Genomic DNA, 6,529 nt, shown 5'->3' with positions numbered 1-6,529 from the left:
CTCAATCCAATAGAGCACCTTTGGGATGTGGTGGAACGGGAGATTTTCATCATGGATGTGCAACAACTCTGTAGCAACTGCGTGACGCTATCATGTCAACATAGACCAAAACCTCCAGTACCTTGTTGAATCTATACCATGAAGGATTAAGGCAGTTCTGAAGGCAAAAGGGGGTCCAACCCAGTACTAGTGGTGTACCTAATACAGCGGCTGTTCTGTTATGCTCAGATATTAAATCCATTCTAATAATAATCAGAGCTAATTTTTATTTAATTTTGTCTAGTTTTATAGTATCATGGGAACTGATAGATTTTTCTTTAAGGACTCTTTGCTAAAAATGGTGGGGGAGAGTTTGTGTGTAATGTGCAAGAATGTGTGTAAAATCAGTATGTGTTTAATCCGTGCTGAATCCACTGACAGATTGTCAATAAAGTACTACAGTCCCCCTACATTGCTCAAAAATGGAAAGGTTGTTTTTTCTTTGATTGGGAGACAGCAACTCTGAAAATGAAGAGAGGTGTTGTCCAGCTGACCTTTCTGATTTACTAGCCAAAGAAGAAGATTATAATTAATAAACTGAGTATGTGAAATAGGTATGATGATATTATTATCTGGTTTACCTTGTTTTCATTCATTAATTTTCCTTTGGCTTAGTCCATTTGTTTATCAGGGGTCACCACAATGGAATGAACCACCAACTTATCCAGCATATGTTTTACACAGTAGATACCCTTCCAGCTGCAACCCAGTACACCCTGGGAAACACCCACACACCCATTCACACTCATATACTACGGCCAGTTTAGTTTATTTAATTCACCTATAATGCATGTCTTTGAGCCCAATACCAATTCTATTTTTGTACCCCTACACCTTTTCCTTGGCCCTTAAAACCGTGTGAAGGGGAAGAGCTTCAAAATTTACCCCTAAAAAATGGGACAGCACTTCAGCACCTGCACACGTCATCGCGATCTCTTGCTTCATATGAGATCCGACGATCGCGATTGCTGTAGTTATTCCAGTTGTGTTATTTTTCGGTATTTATCTTCAGGAAATCACTGAAGGCATATATCATGTTATCACAATGATCTAATGTGACAATAAACTCGTACTGTGCATTTACAGTGGCCATATTCATCTATGTAAACACACCAAAAACAACATTAACATTATAGCAGACACTGTAAAAGCTCATTCCCAGCCACTAGACTTCTGACAGGGGATTCCAGTGTCATTGAGTGTCAGAATGTTGTGGGACTGCTGTACAGGAGTTATGATTATGGATTATAGATCGCCAAATGTAGCGTTTTTTATTTCAGCTGTTTTTTTTTAAAGCATGATGGTAAAAAAACGAATGCGGTTATGAATATATTAAAACGTATGCTTATTTTTTGTAAAAATTCGTAACAACGACAAAAAAAATACTAATTTGTGGATCTCCTTACTTCCGGGTGCAGCTTTCATGCCATTGTGGCTGGTGTGTTTCGAGTGTGGTCCTGAAAAACCTCTGTTTGAAGGGGTATCAACCTCTTCCCCTTAGCCCTACGCCTTTAAGCTAAAGAGAATTGGGACACCCCTCCCCCTCGTTTAGCGTGTTTCCATGAAGGTAAGGGGAAGGGCTAGGGGGTAGAATTGGGATTGGGCCTAAATAACCCGTGGATTGATATATTAGCATGATACATAAAAAGAGAAACACAAGACGATTCTCTTAATAAAACTGCATCTGGATCCTCAACTTCATTGTCCAGAGCCCTCACATTACAATGACTGTACTGTCATACAAAAGCAAAGAAACTCCAATTCTGGTTAAAATGTAAAGTAAAGATGTAAATCTAAGCACAAAAATACAACCCCAAATCAGAATAATGTACCAAACCCCAATCAAAACGCAAATAAAAAACAAAAGTAGTGATTTCCAAATCGACTTTGACTTGTTTCATTGCAGACACTATAACAATACAAATATTTCATGTTTTGTCCGGTCAACTTGATTTCATTTGTGAATCTTCATCTTTCTCTGTCTGTCAGAGCCGCAACACATTTAAAAAAAAGCTGGGGCATGAGCAATTTAGGATTTTGTCTCAAACAAACAATTCAGACAGCATACAAACAAACTGAAATATTGCTAATATTTCACTACATCTGGACCTTTCTTGCTTTTTTTGCTGCAGTCAGTGCCGGCCCAAGGCATAAGCGAACTAAGCGGCTGCTTAGGGCCCCGTGGCCACCAGGGGGCCCCCAAGAATGGATGAGATGACTGAGTGACTTTCGTTTTTGTTTTAGTTTGCTGTGGATTAGGGGTGGGACAAATATATGGCCATTTATCGTGTTATTTCTGGCCGCGATACATACTCTGGCGCCTAGACATTTATCTAAATTTGCAAGAGATCTGAATTAATTACATTTTTCACACCTGACTGCAGCAGATAACCGTTTTAGCTACAGTACACCCTGCGGCCACTAGGTGGTGCTTGCCGTAATGGCGGATCATCAGACATAAACCAGCGTCATGTAAACTACTGTCAGTTGAGCCATTGCAATGGTGAAAATCTCAGGCATACGGACACCTTCTTTTGTCCAAGCTGGGACAAGGTATTTGTGTGTTTTAGACACCTAGCTCCCTCGAATTTTCCACTAGTTTCTTCCTCACAGATGCGCTTTCACTTCGCTATATCGCTCGCGCGTGCCCGCGGTCAGTGTTCTTCATACAGGAATATGTGCTCAAAATTATCCGCCATAGCGTGCGAATAATCAATATTGTTTGCACTAAGGGGGGCCCAAATAAAATCCTGCTTAGGGCCCCCTGAAGGCTTGGGCCGGCCCTGGCTGCAGTCATCAATTATACTATCATAGCCCATGAAAGTAACCCCCAGGGGCATTGCTCAACCATGGCCAGGCCCCAATACCCCAAAACATGCATTTTAATTACTTAGTATAAAATATATAAATCTGATTATTATTATTATTATTCTAAATAAATAAATTAATGTTATTAAGTCTTACATCCCTGACTCATCTCTCCTTTCTGATTCATAGCCATGCTTAGTCAAAATAAGATCATCATATTATAACTTTAGTTTTATCAACTTGCAAAGCTCGTTGCGTGCCGACACGCTTTACATAAAAGTTACTCCGATTTCACAGTGCATAAGAGGCGTGTATTTTATCGGCGTCCATGTAAACAACCGGTATTCCCACTGGGAGCAAAGCAGCGTGTGAGGCGTGTGAGAATAATTTTATGCGTGCATGCTTAAGTTTGATTTCACCAGCGTTGTTTCAGTTTGTGCAGGCAAAAGACACCAAATGTGAATGGCCCCTGACGTCTTTATTCTGGGATTACCACTCTAAATTTATACACTTGCATAAAGCGTCTCCCCGTGCCGGCCCCGAGCAAGATGCCACCCTGGGCGATCGCCCATATTACCCATGCCTAAATCCACCACTGTTAGGGTATCAGGTAAATTGGTTAAATAATGATGTGATGTGAAACAGGTGATGTCAACAGGTGATTGTAATTATGATTTGGTACAAAAGCAGCATCCAAGGAAGATCTAGTCCTTTAGGAGCAAAGATGTGCTGAGGATTGCCAGTTTGCCAACAAAAACGTGAGAAAATGATTGAAATGTTAAAAACAATGTTCCTCAAAGGAAGACAGGAAGACATTTGGAAATTTCACCTTCAACAATGCACAACATGATTAAAAGATTCAAGAAATCTGGATGAATTTCAGTGCGTAAAGGACAAGGGCGCAAGCTTAAGCTAAACAAACGTGATCTCCGATCCCTCAGGCGGCACTGCATCAAGAATCGTCAGGATGGGCTCAGGACATTGGCTCAGGACTACTTTGTCAAACCTTTGTCAAGTACCACTATAGTTGCATCCACAAATGACAGTTCAAACTATACTGTGGCAAAAGGAAGCCCTTTGTTAACAGTGTCCAAAAGTGCCATTGACTTTTCTGAGCTCGGAGGCATCTGGGATTGACCATCACACAGTGTAAACGTGTACTTTGGTCAGATGAATCAGTATTTCAGGGTTTTTTTTTTTTGCCAGAAATGGAATCTGTAGGGGTTTAGACCAAATAAGAAAAGCATCATCTAGACTGTTACCAGCAACAAGTCAAAAGGACAGGCTCTGTAATAGTTTTCATCTTTAATCCATAATCATTCAAATTAAATCAAATAAGACTTGAAATATTTCACTTTGTTTGTAGTGAACTAACATAACACACAAGTTTCACTTTTTGAAACAAACTATTGAAATAAATGGACTTTCCCTTGATATTCAAATTGGTTGCCTGTTTATGTAAATCATAGAATAAGTGAAGTTTCATAAACTAATTTCGAGAGGAGCAAGTGATATGATTGAGCACGTCTGGCCACTCATCTGTAATCAGTAATAATCCAATCAGAGTGATCCTAGTTTACTATAAATGGATCATTTTCTCCCTACTGTTTCTATCTTTGTTTGGAAGAATCCCCCCTTCCACCCAATCTCCTCCTTTTCCTCCCTTTTCTAAAGGGGGAGCTCTCGAGACCTACCTGATCTCGGATCTCCTGATATGCTTATCGACCGGGCGGGAGCCCTGGGCTCAAATATCTCAGAGCTCAGGGTTCTCTCCCGGGACAGCATGCCAAACCTGCTTTATACGTCAAGCATATCTAAGTGGGAACTCTTGAAATATACCTTTCTGATGAATCTGGAGAGAAACTGCACAGAAAGACTTACTTCGAATATTGACGATAATAACAAAAATAAAGTAACAAGAGCTTAAAGTGCTTAAACTGGTAAACTGAGATAGACTCTCTCCAATGATTATGCTTTGCATCATTTATTTAAAAGTACTATGTCAAATAAAGTGTTTTCTTCTATACAATAACAAGTGCTCAAAGTGTTCAAGAACTGAACTGTTAAACTGAAGAATAGAAGTGAAAAAAGCGAACAAGCACATTGAGTACTTTATCCATATTCAAGGTTGTTGCTTCATCAACATTGAGTGAGAACATTAGTGCTGTAACAGATCACAGATCTGCAGTTCGGATCACACTGTGGTTTTTGAGTCACGGATCGGACCATTTTTCGGATCAGCAAAAAAGGGAGGAGACAAAAGTCATTTGCTTTCCATTTATACAAAAATATTACTGCTAAAAACCCCATTGGCTTTTACAAACAGAACTAAGAAACTGTCTTTTTTATAAAAATAAAAATCAAGTAAGACCCAGCTGAAAAAAGAAAAGTATTCAATACGAAATATGATCTTTGCTACTGTTGCTGATAATGCTAAATATAGAAATCTGACATCTTGTACAACAGATCATATTTATTTGGAATTAATAATTCAACAATTCACACATAAAACTTCATGCTTCATTATTGGTGTACTATTTTTGAAAACCTATTCAGTGACATAATTCTGATGGTTGTTTGTCGCCATCTGTTGGTTACACAATGTAATTGCTTTCACCAGCGTCAAACATTCACCAGCGTTATGTTTCATTAAACGGTTATTTTAATCTTCACCATAAACATCAGTGTTTATATCTGTACTTTAAACTGTTCTCCCAGTACTTCTGTGTTATTTAATTGTTTGTAACTAACTGAAAGTGTAAAAACTGAATCTCTCTCGATGCAGATATGAATGCAGCGCTTTGAAGGATTGAATATGTATAAACCTTGAATGTGGATATAAATATGCAAATCACTATCATTTATCGTTGATGTTGCGCGGGTTTGAACTGAGATCACAATCTTTTAATGTCTAACTGTGCAGTTTTACTCTGAACACATTAATGCAGGCTAAACAAGCAGTGACAGAAAACACCTTTAATTAATAGCCTAAGCATTTATGTCCTCCACAACTTTTTCTGTCATCATTATATCTCACAGGGAGGACAAAATTCTTTCATATGCATGAGCCGATCTCTCTGCAATTGTTATAAATGTTGGATTAATCTACAAATTAAAAAAAAAGTTATTAATCCGGGATTCACCCGCATTCCGAACCGTGAGTTGCGATCCGTACAGATCATGGATCAACAGTGATCTGTTACACCCCTAGAGGACATGCATTTTTTTAGCTTCTCAGACAAACAATTTTTGAACTGTAATGCAATTCCATGAGTGTTTATGTAACTCGCATGTTGATTTGAAACCGACAGGCTAGTTAACGCTTCGTCTTCTGCCAGTTTTTTTGTTGTACACAGGGTGACCAGTGGCTGCGAAATTCTGAATGACAAATCATGTTCTGCTATAAATGTGCACAAATGTATTTTTTAAATTGCAGTCATAGACAACGGTGTGTCAGCTGTAACAGTTGCTCCCGGCAACGTCGTGGTAAGTTTGAGTGCACGGGCAACGGCTCTATGACTGAAGTCTAAATCTTCCGCGAGCAAATCGTGCAGAAGCAAGCTCCGGGCTCTCTCAGTTTCTTGCACTGCCATCATACTGTGTTGCAAGGACGCACCCTTCTCTGCTTCTGATAGGCTTGAGAGACACAAGAAGACCACAAACATCTGCTTAAAATGCTCCA

Source organism: Danio aesculapii, chromosome 10, assembly GCF_903798145.1.
Source record: "Danio aesculapii chromosome 10, fDanAes4.1, whole genome shotgun sequence".
Lineage (NCBI taxonomy): Eukaryota > Metazoa > Chordata > Actinopteri > Cypriniformes > Danionidae > Danio > Danio aesculapii.
This window is presented reverse-complemented; position numbering follows the sequence as displayed.